The 20,326-nt window shown below is 42.3% G+C and overlaps 1 protein-coding gene across 8 annotated transcripts in view; it reads right to left on the bottom strand.

Annotated features, from left to right (window-relative positions):
- The window catches only part of PCYT1B (phosphate cytidylyltransferase 1B, choline), a 143,815-nt gene that overhangs the window by 95,392 nt on the left and 28,097 nt on the right, over nucleotides 1–20,326 (bottom strand). The window lies entirely within an intron of this gene.

Below are 20,326 nucleotides of genomic sequence, written 5' to 3'. Positions count from 1 at the left end.
CTGAGGAAACTCTCAGGATTCTTAGACAATTAGGATAGAGGGGCCTCACAAAGGAGACAATGGACTTCTGGTAATTAGCGAAGGGGGGGTGCAAACGATTAATTGAAAAAACCAAAGGACGGGACCATATGTTTCACCCAGATGTGGTGTAGTAGGTCAGATGACTGACATATCATTAGTTACTGGCTAGCCATAGCTTAGACCCCACATCAGCCAGATCACATTGTTGAATGTTTCCTAACATCTGCTATGTGTTTCATATGATGCTAGATGTTTGGAGGGTGCATAAGTAGGAGAAAAATAAAAGAAGGAACAGAATTAGCTCTGGGACAGCAATCCTCAAAGGTGAAGGGTGGCCTTTTTAGAATGGGAGGAGGTAGGAGTTTGAAAAGGCATATTCAATTTTCAGTAATTTCATACCTGGAAAAAAAACCCTACCTTTTTAACATACAAATCATAGAAATTAAGCCTCTGAACTGGTAGAGATCATCAGAGGATAGACTATGCCCCTCCCCATGTAGCCATATTCTAAATTCAGGGTTGGGGAGTCACATGAAATTTTTATGTTTAGCAGCAAAGACAAAGGATTTTAAAGGGTTAAGAAGCCCTGGCCCCCTGCCCTGAACCTCATATGTGCAAGGACCTTGCCAGACCGCAGACTTGGGAGCTCTACTGCAATTAAACTTCTTACTACCTGATTTAGGGTTTCAGAACACCTAGTCACCGCATGTGAGTATGTTGCCTATTTATCATATAGGTTCTGGTAATGTCAACTGTAGGGTATCATACCAAAGCCATATTCCCATCATGCTTTTTTTAAAAAGATTTATTTATTTGAGAGAGAGTGAGTGAGGGTGAGTGGGGGGAGGGGCAGAGGAAGAGAGAGAATCTCAAGCAGACTCCCCACTGAGCACAGAGCCTGATGCAGGGCATGGTCCCAGGCCCCCAAGATCATGACCTGAGCTGAAATCAAGAGTCCGCCATTTAACCAATTAAGCCACCCAGGCACCCCAGCCATGCTTTTTAAAGGGAAAGACTTTAGACGGGCATTTCATTTGCAGAATGTGTTCAATTAGACATTGTCAAATATTTACTTAAAAGTTATTAGACATTACAAGGGGTGCCTAGCTGGCTCAGTCGGAAGAGCAAGCAACTCTTGATCTTGGGGTCATGAGTTCAAGCCCCATACTGGGTGTAGAGATTGCTTAAATAAACTTTTTTTTTCTTTTAAAGCTATTAGACAGGGCGCCTGGGTGGCTCAGATGGTTAAGCGTCTGCCTTCAGCTCAGGTCATGATCTCCAGATCCTGGGATCGAGCCCTTCTTCCTCTGCCTCTCCCCACTGCTCCTGCTCGCTCTCTCTCTCTCCCTCTCTCTCTCTCTCTATATATATATATATACACATATATATATATATACACACACATATATATATCTGTCTCAAATAAATTCTTTAAAAAAAGCTATTAGATGTTACATAAAATATACAATGCAAACATCTGAGTGCAAAAAAAGGTCAGTAGAACCTGTACTTAAGCAACGTGCATCGGTGGACCAGACAGTAAGCTGACCAACCAATCAGAATGTAGCACAGTACTGCTGATGCCGACGGCCAGCTGCAGAATTGCTTGTTTATGCTAAGCGCTTTTTTTTTTAAGATTTTATTTATTTGTCAGAGAGAGAGGGGGCACGCACACAAGTAGAGGGAGGGCGGGGCTCGATCCCAGGACCCTGGGATCATGACCTGAGCTGAAGGCAGACGCTTAACCGACTGAGCCACTCAGACATCCCCTATGCTAAGCTCTTCTTAACTGCAATAGGACAATCCACTCATAGAGGCCTGAGTTCAAATCTTAGCTCCATTATTTAATATCCATTTGATTTTTTTAAATATGATTTTTAAAAAACTGCTGGTCCTGGGGCTCAGTACATTAAGCAGCCCACTCTTGATGTCATCTCAGGTCATGATCTCAGGGTGGTGGGATCGAGTCCCCCTCCCTCCACTCCACCCTCAGCAGGGAGTCTGCTTCTCTCCTTCTCCCTCTCTACCCCCCACCCCCCTGCTCATGCGCTCTTACTACCACTTTCTCTCAAATAAATCTTTTTTAAAAATTGCTGCTCCTTAACCTAAACTTCAGTAACTTCACCTATAAAAGGGAGATAATTAATGTTCTACATCATGAAGCTGTTGTAAGGAGTAAATGAAATGATGTATGTATGAGTAATATCTTCCTTCTATTTCTCCAGAATCTACTCTCTTCTGGACCCTTCTCTGCTCTCCTCTGTATGGCTTCCTGTATGGACTGCACTAATGGGCTCCACTGCCTTTCTGTTTCACGTCGGGTGGGGTCCATGAGAAGTACACAAAACACCAGAGGGCAGGGCAAGAGGGAGCTCAGGCTATCTTTCCCCTTGGCTTCCTCCCTGCTAGGAAGCAGTAGGTTATTTCTGTCCTCTTACCAAAATCCAGTTTCCATTGAGAGGCCCCTCTTTATATAGAGGGCTCTGCAAAGTTCTAGTAACCACCGTCTCCCCTGACCCCTTCATGCCTAGGAGTGACAACCCCTAACATTTCCAGGCTGAGGGTGCATACCATCTCTTGAGGTTTCCTGAAGCTCTGCCCACATCCTTGTAAATAGTCCCTTTTATTAAACCGTTTTTCCTATTTCCCATTTAGAGTGTGCCGTCTGTCTCTCGGCAGGGCCTTGACTGACAGAGTATATATAATAGTATGGCTGCCAGGCTCAATAAGTGTTCACTAGCAAATGTTGATGAGGCATGTTAGAAGCACAGTGATCAATTGAAAAGTGAATTACCCATAGTTAATAAAGTCATAACCATCTCAAGAACGTCTTCCAGTAGGGAAGAATTTTACAGCAACATGACGGCATTTTCATCAGGATTTGCACAAGAGATGGGAACGGGACTTCAGAAAGAAGCAGGCCTTCTGCCTCAGGACTCACCAGCTTTAGAACTGCAAATTCAGAATTAGAAAAAGACATCACAAAATCGCAGCCTTCAGTCTCATTCTGTTAGGTTTGTATTTACCAGCTGCTGAACATAGCTCTTAAGGCATGATTTTATTTGAGATCAGAATATGTTCATCTTCTGAAGAAAGGGAAGAAAAAGTAGATTTTATACTTGACCCTAGGCCCAACATATGTAAATCACTAGATTCTTGGACTGTGTCAGTGATTATGCAGAATCTCAGATCAGGCAGCTGCCGCAAAGCTTTGACAGATGCCAGTGGAATGGAGAAAAAGGACGCCTAGCACATGGCTCTGCACCAAGAAATATCTATTTTTCATCTAGCTAAGTATGGCAGGCACATATTATGAAGTAATAAGCACCATTAAAAACAGTAAGATACATACACACAGACAAGGAAAATTTTTAGGACCTTTCCTAGTGACAAAGCACTATGTGTAATATGTATACAGGTTATATGGTATATCATTTATGGTTAAAGAGAGAGAGAGAAATAGGTAACTGTGGAGAAAGAGTTTAGAACTGTACTGCCCAATGGGGGTAGCCATTAGCCACATGTGCCTATTTAAACTCAGATTATATTTCGTGAAATTAATGAAATATAATTAAAAACTCAGTTTCTCAGTCACTCCAGCCACATTTTAAGCACTCAATAACCAAAGGTGGCTAGTGGTTGCTACTATATTAGCACAGATATAGAACATTCCTATCATCATAGAAAGTTCTATTGGACAGCCCTGGCCTAGAAGGATACACAACAAATTAACTGGGGTTACCTCTCGGGAAGAAGACCACATTGGAAGAAGAGATGAAAGGATGTTTTCATTGTTTACTCCATTTATGTCTGTTATTTTGTTTTATTTTTACATGAGAACACATTCATATAATTTATCTACTTTTAAAATAAAGTTAAAGAAATATATCCTATCTTGGGAATTCAGAGATGCAGGAAATTTAATCCAGGATCAGGTGTTCCAAATGTCAGAGAACATGTCTAAAAGGAAAACAGGAGTACTTTACAAAATAACAACTATATTTATAAACTGTTAAATGATATTATTCTCAGGTATATGGAACATTTAAAATTCATCTGAGCTTTTAAAAACAATTCAAATTGTCTTCATAGTATCTACCTTCTATGCATTTTTCCAACATCCAACAAACACTACTTGAGGGCTTGCTGTGTGCCAGGCACTGGTTTTAGGTTCTGAGGATACATCAGGGAACATAAGAAGACCTGAAAAACCCTGCCTTTGTGATCCTTAAAGATAATGAACAACAAAAAAGAATGTGAAATGCATAATATGTTAAAAGGTGATAGTGCTTAGAAAAAATTAAAGCAAGGAAGGGGGATAAAAAATGTAGGGGGCTCACCCATAAATAGGACAGCCAAGGGAGTTGATATATGTGTCAATATATAAAGGATCAACTGATCCATGCAGAGAAAGAACACTCCACCTGGCTGCTATGCTGAGGTTTAACTCTCAAAGGTCAAAAGCAGAAGCAAGAGGAAAAATCAAGTGCAAAGGCTCTGAGGCAGTAGCATGCCCAGCTTCTTCCAGGAATAACAAGAAGGCCTGTACGCCTGGAGGAAGTGAACAAAAGTAGTAGGAGATACAGCCAGAGAGGTGAGGTACAAAGGAGATGGGAGACACCCAATGGTATGGGGTGGGGTTTTTAGGATGCTGTAAAGACTGGCTTTCACTGAGAAGATGGAAGCCATCAGAGTTGTGAACAGGGAGTAATATGATCGGAGTCTTAACAGGACCACCTGGCTGCTATGCTGAGGTTTAACCCTCAAAGGTCAAAAGCAGAAGCAAGGAAACCACTAAGGTAACTGGTGTAATCATCAGGCAAGACTAGGTAGATGGAGGCTGGGGCCAGGGTGAGGTGGTGAGAAGTCGTCGGATTCTGGATAGATTTTGAATAAATAAAATTTGTAATTGATTGAATGTAGAATGTATAAGAATGAGAGGAGTCAAGATCACTGCAAAGTTACCAGCCCGAAGAACTAGAAAGATGGCCTTGCCATTTCCTAACATGGGGAAGACACTGGCAGAGTAGGTTTGAGGGTGGGAGGGATAGGCTGGGGAAATCAAGAATTCTGTTCTCACACATTTGGTTTGACATACCTATTAGATCTCCCAGTGAAGACATCAGGTAAGTAATTGGCTTTACAAGTCTGGAGTTGGGGACAGAGAACTAAGCTAGAGAAACAGGTTTAGAAACCATAGGCATATAAATGATATCTAAAGCCACTAGACTAGATTCATCCATTCAGCTCAGAGCATGAGTGCAGGCTGAGGCAAGGTCCTGGTTGTCTAATGAGGACACATTGGTGTATTTATGGCCAACCTCCCCAGACTGCTGCCAGCTCTAAGAAAATGGGGACTTGAACTGTCCTAGTCATTGCTATATCCCTAATTCCTAGGTCAGTACCTGGCAGACAGAAGGTTCTGGGTAAACATTTGTTGAATGGAGGAATTTAGAATCAATGGAGAGAATAATTACTGATAAAGAACTGGAAAGGGAATTATTGATAATGATTAAGCTGAATAAGAAATACAATTACCAGTATTTCCTATCTTTTTCTTATCATGATATATACTATAGAAAACTTGGGAAAATAAACAAAGAAAAGCAAAACTCACCAATAATTCTACTTCCCAAATATAACCATTGTTAGCACTTTCTAGATTTCTTTTAGGCCTTTCTGATGTATTATGCATACATATTAACAACCTTGGAATCTTAACTACACGGACACTTTTTTCCACTCAGTATGTCAGGATTACTCTGTCATGTAGTCTTCAACTTCCTATTTTTAAGGGTGTTATCTGGTGGTTCCATACCCCATTTTCCCCTAGCCCTGAGCCTCAAATTCCCAAGCATGATTCTTTTAGGCAAGACAATGAAAAGCAAGGGCATCATATCCCAAAGATAGGATGTTAAAATTAAAAAGACAGGAGGGAAGCAGCAGCACCTGACTTATCTGTTCATTTTTCTATTTTGAAAGTTTGCAAGTGGCACCAGAAAATACAATATAGGTGAAGGAAGTTGAATCATGAAGGGAGAAGCCCTAGTTGGCCTGGAGGCAAGCGCTGGTTGGTGCAGGTCCTGAGAGGCGAGATTAGCAGGTAACCCCAAATGAGACAGCATAGCCCATGGTTAAATTAAGCCGTAAGATAAATGTGAAGAATAGCCCGTTCATTAAAGTTATTTCCTTTTCCAAAGGTTCTGGGTAACTGGTCACCCACTATGCTTAGCAGCCTCCTCTGGGCTTGGCCCACCCCACACTAATGACATCGGGCTCCAGCAGGGTGTGTAACGAGACCCAAGCTGCTCAAATGCACCAGCCATAGCCACTTCATGACATCCCCCACCCTCTCAGGAATCAAGGCTTCTGCAAAATCACATCACTATTGTTTTTAATAGACTATTTTTTAGAGAAGTTTCAGGTACACAGCAGAATGAGAAGGTACAAATTATTTCCCATTTAACTCACTGATTCTGATAGCTATAAGGCATTCCACTGAATAGAAAAACCATAATTTATTTAAATCTCTCTCTGTTGTTGAATATTAAGTTGTTTATGTTTTACTAATATAAATAACATTCTAAACATAGTTCTGAACCTCTGATTATTTCCTTAGGATAGATGCCTAGGAACTGAATTACTTAGGCCAGGGGTATGAACATTTTAACGATAAATATTTGTAGAACATTTTAACATGTATTGGTAAATTAGCTTCTACAAAAACTGTCTCATTTATACTCACATTACAATGTATGAAAGCACCTAGCTTGCTGCCATCTCACCGGCTCTGAGTATTATCTTTGTAATTTTATAGACCAAAAAATGGCATCACGCTGTTTCAATTTGCATTATTTTGATTACAAAAAAGACTGAACGTTTTTCAAATGTTTATTAGCCATTTGTATTTTCTTCTGAGAATAATCTGTCCTTGGCTCATTTTTCTATTGTTGAGGATGAGTATTTTGAAGTTAGTTAAAAGCAAAAGCAGAGCACAGTTTAAAAAATTATCTTAAATATCTTGAAAAAAATATTATTTTCCAACTTTATCTAAAGTTCCCTCCTAAGAGGTCCATTTTTTAAACCCATGTCTGAACACCTGCATCTAGGTCAGAGGAGCAATTACTGCCCTTCCAGTGACCAGAGATCAGAAATTGTATCATGTCCTGGGGATCTGGGCTTCCTTAACACATTGACCACCCATAAGCGGTAAGCCCCCCACACCCATGTGCCATCTTCTGAAATGTACTGTAAGTAATACTACATTTCACTTATTCTAAAAGTGTACATTTTCTCCCACATTTTAATGTCTCTGAGATTGGGAGAGGGTCTTACAAGAAATGTCTGAAAATCAGTGTCGGCAACTTTCTGACATTGTAACATCCTTGCAATGGGACACCATCTCATAATTAATGGCATCTTAGATTCCTGAAATGCAGAGATGCTACTGGCAATAGAAAATAATCATTTTTACCTACAGATTTAAAAATACCAGACCCTAAATGAATTTGTCTTAGGCAATTGAGCTTAAGGAGTTTATAATGAATATCAGTAACAACCTTATATCTTATTCATATCCCATCTCCTTCCCCAAAGGACTTGAGGTGACTTCAAAAAAATAAAGTTTGTAAGTTTAATAGTTACAAGATCTGGGCTGAGGGAGGAAATACGGTTTTCAACAAAAATCAGAGGCGAAATGAGCATCCAGGAATACCTCTCCCAGTTCTCTACACTTCGGGCAGGTCACAAAAATGACTTGGAGCTCTCAGCAGTCAAAGCAAAGAGAAAGACAAAGTTAATATTGTCCGTAAGCAAAAAACAAAATAGCTACTGAGGAGAAGCACAGCACTTCCTGATGCTGGATTTCATAGAAATTCCTCCAGCAGTGCTTCCATAAGGGGCATGCTGGGGGATGCTCTGTGGTGGAACTAACATACTCAACAACACCACCCTGATAAAGAAATTCCTGTTTCTTTTTAAAGGTTTTATTATTTATTTGAGAGAGAGAGAGAGAAAGAGAGCGCTCACAAGCGGGGGGGGGGGTGCAGAAGGAGGAGCAGACTCCCCGCTGAGCAGGGAGCCTGACTCAGGGCTTGACAGGAGCCCAGGACCACGGGCCTGAGCCAAAGGCAGACGCTTAACCAACTGAGCCACCCAGGCGCCCCAAGACAATCTTGTTTTTTACGTTTGTCTCTGTGACACCCTCCACGCAAGGTGGAGTCTCAGAACCAAAAAGCAATTCAAAAGAGCATTTCTAGAAGAGGCCAAACATGCAGTCTGAAAATGCGGTTCTCTCCCTCACTGCTGGCTTGGGGACAGAATCTAGAATATGGAGACCACAACTCTGATGTGGGATGGGCAACACAATCCGTTAGAGAGCAACACCGGTGCTTAGATTTATTTTTCAAGTTAAAAAACAAGAAGCAGGGGCACCTGGGTGGCTCGGTCGTTAAGCGTCTGCCTTCGGCTTAAGTCATGATCCCAGGGTCCCGGGATCGAGCCCTGCATCGGGCTCCCGGCTCCGCGGGAAGCCTGCTTCTCCCTCTCCCACTCCCCCTGCTTGTGGTCCCTCTCTCGCTGTGTCTCTGTCAAATACATAAATAAAATCTTAAAAAAAAAAAACAAGAAGCATTACTGATACCTAATTCTAAGGTGTGGATTTATACTGGTGCCCTATCTCTGTCAACATAAAGTCTATGAGGTGTCCTCAAGGAAGAACGTAAGTTGTACGATTGAGAAGGGTGGCCTGGATCCCCTGGCATGTGCATTTGCTTTCAGCTTATTGTAATATAGTGTGGTTTGCCTGGGCCTGGATAAGGGCATTTGTAGATTATATTACCCAGTTTTAACTAAACCAATGCTCGCAAGATCACCAAGTGGCTTAAAGCATTGCCCACAATGAAATAGGAACGCAAAAAATAATACAAGCCTAGATGAACAACAAGAACGTGGCAGAGCTGACCCTTCTAGTCCTTGCAGGAGTCTTGCATCAGCCACATTATCAGGTGTGAACAATGAAGACCTAATCAGATCCAGAGGAAGACATCTGAATCGACCATTAACACAAAGGAGACTATTTCAAATATCCATTCCCATTAACATTAAACTTCACCTGGAGCGTCTACTGTACCTTGAGATATCAGGTAATGATCATATGAAGCTACTGTACTTACCATGATACTGAAAAGCAAAGCATCCAGAACATGAAGACCAACCTCTATGATTTTTTTCAGCAGTGTTTCAAGACATGATACTCAACCAGTCCTTTACAAAATACTGTGGCATACAATGAGAAATGTGAGAAGCCTTTTCAAATTTCCCTAATTCAATAAAGAAAAACCAAAAGTCTCATACCACTGCAGAAACATCTGCTCTTCATGCCACAATAAAATGGGCTGCTCTAGTATGTGGGGAAAAAAGTGATGTCAAACTAAAATGAATTCTTTTGTCAGTCAAATATATTTAGAAGACATATAGAAAACATTGCTGCAGACTGGAAGAAACAAGCATTAGAACAAATTATGCAGTGTGGGAGGTTTGCTATACAGTTGGATGGAAGTACAGATATTTCTAACATGTCGCAGCTTGAGGTATTTGCTAGATTCTATTTCAATAATAACCCCCCCTTTTTTTTTTCTGAGCCGCTAAAGGAAAGATGTTCCAAAGAAGATTTTCCAAAGAAAGATATTCCAAAGAAGACGGTGCAAAGTGGACGACTTCTTTAATAAAAACAATATTTTAGGGTCACCTGGCGTCTCAGTCAGTTAAGCGTCTGCCTTCGGCTCAGGTCATGATCCCAGGATCCTGGAATCGAGTCCCGAGTCAGGTTCCCTGCTCAGCGGGGAGCCTGTTTCTCCCTCTCCCTCAGTACCCCGACTCCCACCCCTGTGCCTGCTCATGCTCTCTCTTGCTCTTTCAAATAAGAAAAGCTTTAAAAAAAAATTTTTTTTACAAGAAAAAAAAACACGTTAAGTATACCTACCAATGAAGAAACAGCATTGCTGTTAGACCCCAAATTCCCACCAATTTGAGAAATACCTCTCTGTCTTCTTTTCAATACCCTTCCTCTATTGGATCTCTAATTGTTCCTTAGGATTCCATCCTGGAAGACTGGGTGGTAATGTAGATTGATTTAACCAGATCTCACGCAGAGATAGGCAGACACAGGGAGGATTCCTTTAGCTTTAATTACAGCTTTTCTATTTTTCTTGCCTTAAAAAAACCTCATAGGATGGTTCAGGGCCAGTCATTTCCTAGAATTTGCCTACAGCATTATCCGGAGGCACTCTTGCTAGCTAACCAGTTCCATCCACTTCCTTCTGAGTCTGGAAACGGACTGTGAGGCATGGCCATTGTTATAAAACACATATAGATTGGACACCATGGCTTTTAAGTCACAAATAACCTGACTAGGACTACACTGGTCCTAGAAGTAACTTCCAGGTCTTACCTGTGCTCTCTTTGGGGCTGGGTAATGACCCCTGGAGCACAGTGAAGCTCTCTTAATGGCCAAGAGCTGTAATTGTAGGTAGGAACTGACACTGTTCCTTAGAAATGTTATCTGTGAGGTCACCAGAATTGTTTGGAAATGGGCATTTGGTTGTAGAGTGTACCCTCTCTCCATTACCGTGGTCAGAATATCTTTCAACATTGTATTAAAGAACAATACACATACAGAAACATGCACATATCCTAAGGGTGTAACTCCAAACTTTCACAAAATGAGCATATGCAGCACCCGGATCAAGTAACCAACCAATGCCAGCATCCGTCCTGTGCTCTCTCAGCTATCCTGATGTCTAAACTCACAGACTGGTGTGCTTACTTTTAAAATGCTTCATGGATAATGGAATCATGTGGTGTATATTCTTTTGCGTCCAGCTTCTTTCATTCAATATTATGTTTGTGAGATTTATCCGTATTTTTGCCGGTGGCTGTAGATTCTTCTTTTCCATTGCTGTGTAGCAATTCATTGTGTGAAAATACAACAGTTTATCCATTCTACTTCTGGGGATTTGGGTCATTTCCAGTTGGAGTTATTATAAATAATGCTGCTAAGACCATCCTAATACGCATCTTTTGTGGCCATATGTACAAATTTACTAGAAGACTTGCGGGGTCAAAAATACTTACTTTGAAGTTCTAAATTTACTACCAAGAGCCTAGCCATCTTAATTGTTTCCATTCCTGATCCCGAAGGCGGACAATGTGACACAGGAGAGCTAAATACAGCATTTGTCAAAGTGCACGCAAAAACACCTTGCTTCCGACTCACCTGGAAGCGTGAGCAGGTGACTCTCTGCTCACTGATGTTGGGGAACTGGGTGTAGTGGAAACAGGGGGCTTTAGAAGTCAGACAAAACTCATTTGAGATCCCAGCTTTATCAGTTAGTACTTGATCTTTGGGGAATCACTTAATTCTTGGTTTCCTTATTTATCACACAGAGAATACTAATTCTTACTTCACAGGTCTGCACCCCCCGTTAGACGAGGGAACATGGAAAAGGCACCAGGACCAGGACCTAACACAGTGTACACTATTTCCCCCATTTGCCCACAGAGGACAATGAGTGAGACCCCTAGTCTTAAGTCCAGCATAGAATAATTCCCTTTTAACTAAATAATGCGGACGTACGAGAGAATTCAGTATCATGTGACTGTGCCTACGGTCAATATCAGGCGGACTAGAGATAAGCACAGAAGCCTGCCTGTACCAGGAACAGGCTTTCCACATCATTCACGACACTTCTATTAACCCATTATTATTATTGTTCTTCTTAAAAGCCAGCTTAAAGAGACATCAGCACACCGTTACATGGATGTCAAGTTCAATGTGCATGAATTACTCAGTGGAAAACAAAAACACCAAGTCAGAGACTTGGGTGGGAGGGTGGAGAGGATATGAAAATGAATCGGGCTCACTGTGCCGGCCCCGTGTGGCCTGGCACATTATTACACAGGTGCACACTAACTGGGCTTGTGGCTTTATTTTCTAATCACTGTGTTTTCAAGTGTGCCTTCCAGATTTGTTGAGTGTTCAACTGTCTCTTTATCCCCAAGCAGGGTCAGCTTCCCCAGCCTCCCCTACAACCTGTCTCATGCTGGGATAAAGAGGAAGGTAGAAATGTTAAAACAATAATGCTATGGTCTGAGGCTAGCAACGGGTAATCAGATCCTAGCAAGGCAGAGGCTGTTACCTGGGAGATTATTGCAAGAAAATAGGCCTCGCTTGCAATGACTTGGTTTGCTCCCACCTTCCTTGCTTTCTCCTTTTCCTCTCTCCCCCAGCCATCAGACGGAATATATCTTTTTTCTACATTCTCTTTTCACCAAGAGGCACCTAGAAGCTTTCACCAAGGTGCATGAGTGAAAGACTCAAGAGTTTCAAGCCTATGGCCCGAGCCACTGTTGGACTTTAACCAGAAGCATTAAGTGTAGATGACTAGAGAAGGCCCCCAGAGCTCAATGCCATACTGCCATGCCTCAAAGAAAACCCAGTATTTCAAACTTCAGTATTATGAAATCAATTAGGAGGTTATTGTTCACATTAAGAGATTCAACCTAGGTTAATCTGAACAATGACTAGAATGTTCAGCATGTGATTCAGAACACTTTCTGAAGAAGCATCTGAAGAATAAAGTGGGAGATAACAGGTTTGTACAACACTAATGTAAAGTTCCAGAGTATTTCGCAAACATTTGTTATTCATATGTAGCCGATGTGTCCTGACATAAGATCATTCAACCTGTTTTTACCCCAAATGGATAAAACCAAAAGGAGGGGAGGGGTGGGGTGGCCCTGATTTGTGAGAAGAGCATGAGATCAAACAGAACGCACTGGGGTGGAGCATGTTCCATGGCTAGGGAATCTAGAATCACCATCTTGGAGCTGGGAAAGATCATCTCTTCAGCCCATCGTGGGTGACAGAATGGAGGTCCAGGGAGGAGAAGTGATTGGCTTAAGCCCACACAGTAAGTCAACGGCAAAACTCAAGTCGGAATGAGACTGTGGGCTCCAGCAAGCAAAGACCAGGCTGCAGCATACTTGTCTTGCCAGGCCCCAGCCCTTACACTGTGGGCCAGCCCAGCTCCCCCTGGAGCTCCCAATCTAAATCTGCCTTGATCTTGGGGGTTGGTGTGGAGCCCCAGAAGCCATAAGGGAATGGATCCACTCCCTCTCACTGGAACCACATCTCATCAGGAGCCACTCAGCCTTCCCACCCTTCCCTAGCCCCACCCCTAGCCCGGAGGCCTCTGGAAAACCCTGGGGTTGGACCCAACTTCTCAGGCTATCCTGTACTTACACTTCTGCACCTGCCAGAACCTAGCACTAACTTCACCTCCACCTTCACAGAGAAGACTGAAGCTATCAGATAAGAGAGGCTTTCAACCAACATTCAATACCCTCTCCCTTTAAAACTCCTTACCCAAGGGTGGCTGGGTGATAGACATTGGGTAGGGTATGTGCTATGGTGAGCGCTGTGAATTGTGCAAGACTGTTGAATCACAGATCTGTACTTCTGAAACAAATAATGCAACATGTTAAGAAAAAAGAAAAAGAAGAAGATAGCAGGAGGGGAAGAATGAAGGGGAGTAAGTCAGAGGGGGAGACGAACCATGAGAGACGATGGACCCTGAAAAACAAACTGAGGGTTCTAGAGGGGAGGGGAGTGTGGGGATGGGTTAGCCTGGTGATGGGTATTAAAGAGGGCACATTCTGCATGGAGCACTGGGTGTTATGCACAAACAATGAATCATGGAACACTACATCAAAAACTAATGATGTAATATATGGTGATTAACATAACAATAAAAAATTTTAAAAAAAAACCCTCCTTACCCAAAACATCCTTGCCAGCTTCCTCACTATCACGGTGAAAGAAGTCTCTTTTCCTACCTGAAGCCAATTCTTCCACTTGTTCACTAGAACCCAACGTCTCCAGCCCAATGCTCATTCCCTTCCTCCTTTTCCCCCTATCACTTTTGCTTTCTCCCGCTGGCTCTATGCCGTTTATATTCAAGAACAAGTTACTACCATCTTACAAGAATGAGCCAACCAAAAGCCTTGGCACACTGGATGAATGGAAGGAAGAATGGAAGCAAAGGAGGATATATAGAAGGAGAAAAAGACGAGAAAAAAGCTAGCCTCTCTCAACCCTAAATCCTGATTTATCCACCTTTGGATCCTACACATTGTATCTGCTTACCCTCTCAGGAAAGCTTCTACCTCCCCACCTTCTAAAGCCTCCTCAACTCATTGCCATCTGGCTTCTGCTCCCATCACATCACTGAAACATCCACCATTGACCTCTTCTTTCTAAATAATGAGGATAATTTTCCACATTATCTCTTTTAATCTCTCTGCTGCATTTGGTTCTACTGGATGTTCCCACCACAGAACTTATCATGCTGTTGGCCCCCTGATTTCCCAGATATTAGACAACTACCTGTCTTCTTTTCATGATCCTTCCTCTACTGGCTCTTTAAATGGTGTTCCTCAGGGTTCCATTCTGAAAAGATTCTGGGATCAAGTAAATTAATTTAACCAGATTTCATATAGAGACAGGCAGATATAAGGAGCCTCCTAATAGCTTTAATTACAGCTCTACTGTTTTTCCCCCCTTCTAAGAACCTGATAGTATGGCTCAGGGTCAGTTATCTTCTAGAATTACCCTGTAGTAGGATTATCCTGAGGCGCTCTTGCTAGCTAACCATTTCCATTATCATTTTCTTAGTCCAAAAACTGTCTGACTCAATTTCACTCCCATCAATTTCACTACTTCAATTTCACTTCCATCTCCTCCATGCTGACCTCAGCCAGATCTCCAACTCCAGCTCAGAACTCTCTCCTGAGTTCCAAAACCAAACATTGATTAGACACTTCCAAGTCGAAGTCTCCATGGCATCCCCAACAGAATTCTTACAAACTACTGTCCCCTGGATACTCACACCTGAGTGATGGCGCCCACTTGAGGGAGCCAGAAAACGGAGTCTTCCTTCATACTGGCCAACCCTCAGACTCAGTTATCAAATCCTGGGACGTTGACCTCCTTAGTGTCTCCCATATTCATCCTGTTCTCTCCTTCTCCACTGCCCCATCCATAACTTCACATTTAATATAACCCTCCTTTGGTGAGCCTCCTAACCAAAACACAATAGGGCAAAAGGAAATATTAAGAGTGCAAAATATGGGGCTGCCTGGGTGGCTCAGCTCAGGTCATGATCCCAGGGTCCTGGGATCAAGCCCCGCATCGGGCTCCCTGCTCGGCAGGAAGCCTGCTTCTCCCTCTCCCACTCCCCCTGCTTGTGTTCCCTCTCTCGCTGTGTCTCTCTCTGTCAAATAAACAAACAATAAAATCTTTTTGAAAAAGTGCAAAATATGAAGTAAAGTGGTTCCTTCACTAAAGTAAATATATGTGTGTATGTGAGTGCTAGACGACACGAAATGTATTTATCATTGTGGTTTCTCTGAGCTCATCCTCCACAGGCCTGTGCAGGTGTCTGAGCTCCCTCTAAAGCCACCTATGGTTACTAAGCACTTCAAACTGGCTAGTCTGAATTTAGATGTGTTGCAAGTACAACATACCCTCCTGATTTCAGACTTAGTATAAAGAACATAAAATACCTCATTCATTATTTTGATACTGATGAATGTTGAAATGATAATGTTTTGGATATATCAGGCTAAAGAAAATGTATTATTAAAGCTAATTTCACCTTTTTAAGCTTTTTAAACCATGGCTACTAGAAAATTTTAGATTATATTTCTACTGGACAATGCTGGTCTAGAGTGTAGGACAATGTAATTGTGCCACTTACAAAAGGGACTTAAGATCCCCTCAAAAGTAGACTGATCCTTTCCATGTCCCAAAATGTTTTTGGATCAGCAAGTTGTATCTTTAAATGCAGGGATTTGTCTCAACTTGGGGATCAAGTGAATGGAATCTTTCCTGCTTCTGCTCAATGGATAAAGTATAGCTAAAAACCTGTGCAAAAGAGATGCCTGGGTGGCTCAGTTGATTGGGCATCTGCCTTTGGCTTGTGTCATGATCCCAGGGTCCTGGGATTGAGCCCCGCATCAGGCTCCCCTCTCAGCGGGGAGTGTGCTTCTCTCTCTGCCTGCCGCTCCCCCTGCTTGTGCTCTCTCTGATGGGTGAAGGAATGAAATCTTAAAAAAAAAAAAAAAAAGCTGTGTAAAGTCCAACATATTAAAGTCAAATTTACAAAAAAGAAGAAAAAAAAAACAACAACCTCTCTTAGCAGGAATTCCAGCATGCTGGCATGCTTCCACATTCCAAACTACTGTCTTCTGTTAAGTGGGAATGATCTTCCAGGGCAGGGACAGTGGATTACTTCTTTTATTCCTCCCCCAACACCACCTGGGCCATTGCTGTACGTGCAAGTTGCTAACCAGCTGGCTAACTGGATCCTGCTGAGAGGGGACTGAGCGTCCTCTCAGGTACCTTCTGAGGCCCAACATCACCGAGCACTTTAAATCTTCCTCACTGCGTAGATGAAGACACACATACCCTTCCCATTGCTATACACACCAACACCAAAATGAAACAAAGAACCTACCCATCCTTTTACCAATTTAGATTGATCTCCTCCATAAGGACGTTAACATTAGGCAAATTGGGGGGGTGGGGGGCTGGAGGGATGGCGAAAGAACTTAAAAGAATGGAAGAAACCGATTCACTGATTCCATGCTCAGTATGCCTGACTAGTATCGATCTGCAAGAAATGGAAGTTGCATTTGGAGCGAGACCAACAGGAAGAGGTCTAATAATAACCTTGGGCACAATTTCAGTTGACCACAGTAAATGCCCAAGGAAACTCATGGTTGTTTATTTCACCAACACAGCACATTAAGTATCTCCCTTTTAAAATACGTGCTGCTCTGAGTGGTTAAATAGATGGTGATACTAGTAAAGGAAGCCACTGATGTCTCTGGAAATCCAGTCACCTTTTTGAGCATTAGCAGGTGAGCATCCTACTTCCCGACTGACATAATGCACCTTCTGCAAGACAGCAGTCTCTTGGCACAGCTCCACTTTGAAGTAAAGCCTGGAATGAACTCCTGCTAATGTGGCATATCAAACCAGCTTTTTTTTTTTTTATTTCCAAGACCTTCTCAGTTGATCGGTGGTACATCCATCTTCATGGAAGTGACCACTGCAAGCTAGAATTACAACTTCCTTCTCACAGCACAAGGCACTCCTAGAAGAACTTGACCAAGGTCGTTAACCGAATCCTTAAGCAGACAGCTTCCGGGGTGGATGGGCCATGTTAGAAAGGGTTAATGGGGTATCTGCTGGGCCCAGAGGATTTGTCTAGGCACAATCTGAGAGTTGGGGAGATATGAGAGTTGCCCACAAAGCATCCTCATCGCTCAGGAATTGGGTCTCCAAGGAGGGCTATTACATCATACCGCCCATGGCCACTCAGTTTCTCTTCCTGACAAACAAGCTTAAGAGTCACCTTGCATCATGTTTAAGCAAGTAAAGAGCAAAGAAGGGATAACAAGTCAAGGATCAGGAATAAATATTTTAACAGTGGAAAGAAGAGTTCTCAGAAACATCCCAAATCTGAACACCATGGTAAAGTAGTAAGGGTATTAGATTACATCCTAAGATATAAGCTTTATTAGAAAACCTAGGTAATTTCCTGTTATTTCTTTTCTAATTTCCTTTTTAAAAAGATTTTATTTATTTGAGAGAGAGCAGAGCAAGAGAGAGAGAGAGAGAGAGCGCACTAGCAGGGAGAGAGGGACAAGCAGACTCCCCAGTGAGCAGGGAGCCCGATGCGGGGCTCGATCCCAGGACCCTGAGATCATGACCTGAGCCGAAGGCAGATGCTTAACTGAGCCACCCAGAAGCCCTCTTTTCTAATTTCTTTATCAGTGTTATTTAATTCTACTTACTCCTCTTTCTGACATTTTTTTCCAATGAAAAATAAGGCAGGTGGAAAAACTCCAAGTACTCCTTTCAGAAAAATTTCTCCTTGAACATGATTGCATCGCACCCTCAATATCCTTATCAATTTGCTAGTTACAAAGATCTAAAATATAGATTGCTTCCAAGCCCTGCTTATTTATGCATGCCCGCTTCCCGCTTCAATTCCTTAAAGGGCTATGCCAGGCTCTATTAGAGACCAGAGATACACTGATGACTGGACAGGTTTCTACTCCACATTCCCCAGCAAACTCTGACTCACAGGGAGGTCAGCACACTCCTTTCTGCCCCTCCTGCACCTGCTAACACACCTCTGAGCACATGGTGCCCATATCAACTCGTAGGCAAAGTACCTGTTTATGTGTCAGTCTCTTCCAGAACCCCTAGATCACAAAATGCTTGAGGACTCAACGAGTAGGAGGTACTCAATCAGTGTGGGCTGAGTTAAACAGGATCACAACAGACAACCTTGGCTGAAACTATATAGGCAAATGCACGTAGACACAGAGCCTCTGTACATGGCTTTTCAACACAGTTCATTACAAAAAGGGCATTTGACACAACTGCTGAGACTTAAATAAAATTTGTACTTAGACAATGACAATCAGCAACATAAGTTCACATTCCAGTACTTGCAGTAAAGCTTTATGACCCTTTATATACCCAGAAATTTCCTTTCGCTATCCCCAGGTGAAGTCACAGTTTGGGGAGCCGGTGCGTGCCTCAGCTAATACAATGAGAACCATTTTGCTAACCGCTACTCTTTTATTTAAGACGATGTTTTGTTATTGAGTCCTGTTTCCTTTAAACTGTATGAATTCCAGTTTGATAACAAGTGGGAGAAGGAGCCTGTCCTCTGAAGGGATATCTGTTAAGTCTTTCATGAACTTTAAGTAACTTTGGAACTCATCAGCCACACCTGCAGTAACCCACATGTGATTTTGAGCAATATGGGCGGGTGCTGGGAGAAACAAAGAATTTTTCCAATTTGAAATGTGAAGGTATTAGCAAAGCTAAAGATCAACAGAAACTACTAAACACCATAAAAAGAAATGCTATTCAACATTTTCACTTGCCACTCTCTCCATCAACAAACTTTATTAAGTAGTTAGCATGTGCCTTAGCTATTCAAGTAAAATCATCAGTAAAGGAAAGACAGGCTCTGAAGTGTACATCTCAATTTAGAATATACCCCTACAGTGATCAAAGCTGGCTGAGAAAAGGTGATCCTAAAAATTGAGTAGGGGTTTATAAATTGGCTGCAGCCCCTACTTAAACAGAGCAAAATTTCAGTAGACCATGATAATGATGGACAACATGGAAAGTTTTCATTAAAGTAGATCGAAGTCATAGCTTTCACAGTTCGACTCCTACTTTAAGTTAGAGCTGCATGAAAGATGGGAAGGGAGTGTACCCCACTCCAGGGTGTGTTGCAAGGGCAAGATCTTCCACTTGGCGGGTGTAGACCTCTGGGTTCAAATCACAGCTCTAGCCCTTGGAAGCAAGGTGACTTTGGGGGAAGTCACTCACCCGCTCTGAACCTCAGTTTTCTCATTTCTAAAAGAGCAGGGACGGTGGGGTTTAACACTGCCAGCTTTTCAGGGTTCATTAGAGTCTCCTCCAGGATGAGATGTCACAAGTCAGAGTGCAAAGTACTTCAACGTTCTTCCTTCTCTTGATTTCCTCTGCCCACCTTTTCGGGCAGAAGCAATCAAGGGGCAGAATAGTTAAAAGGCAAAAAGGGAAGGTAAAGAAGTGGGCAGGAGAAACAAATGACACACAAACTGGAACTGGGTCCTGCCTCTCTCCCCTGCCCTTTACCTGTTAGGAACGTGTGTGATGCAAATTTCAACAGCGGGTTTAACTTTAAATATATATATGCCATTCAGTAAGTGGCTGAAGTGCTGGGGAGAGATTCATATTAAACCGCCCTAAGAAAATATATTTTATAAAATAGAAACACAGTGAAGAAAAGCCCAAAGCACTCTAATATAAATTCGTTTTCGTGTTTTGGGAAGTTGTTCTAAGGCTGCCTTTGAACCTTTGTAACCCTTATGAAGAAATAACAGTTGCGTGATGGGCCTGCCTTGGAATCTATGAGCCCTCATTCAGGGAGTTGAAAGAAAATGCTATATCACTAAATACTTAAAAAAAAAAAAAAAACTCTTTCCGGGGTCCAACTCCATGGCTAATCAAAATATGGCCCCTCTTAGCTGGGGGAAATTGCTACAAACAGGATAGCTCTACTAGTGTACCGCTTGGACTTGAGGGTTCAAAGAGAGATCTCTCCAAGTTTCCCAAGACTTCAGGCCCCAGAGAACCCACCCCCCATTTGGTGTTTTTGATTCCTTG

The sequence above is a fragment of the Eumetopias jubatus genome, unplaced genomic scaffold (assembly GCF_037043125.1).
Source record: "Eumetopias jubatus isolate StellerSeaLion01/CBP00866 unplaced genomic scaffold, mEumJub1_p1.0 scaffold_11, whole genome shotgun sequence".
Classification (NCBI taxonomy): Eukaryota; Metazoa; Chordata; class Mammalia; order Carnivora; family Otariidae; genus Eumetopias; species Eumetopias jubatus.
This window is presented reverse-complemented; position numbering and strand designations above follow the sequence as displayed.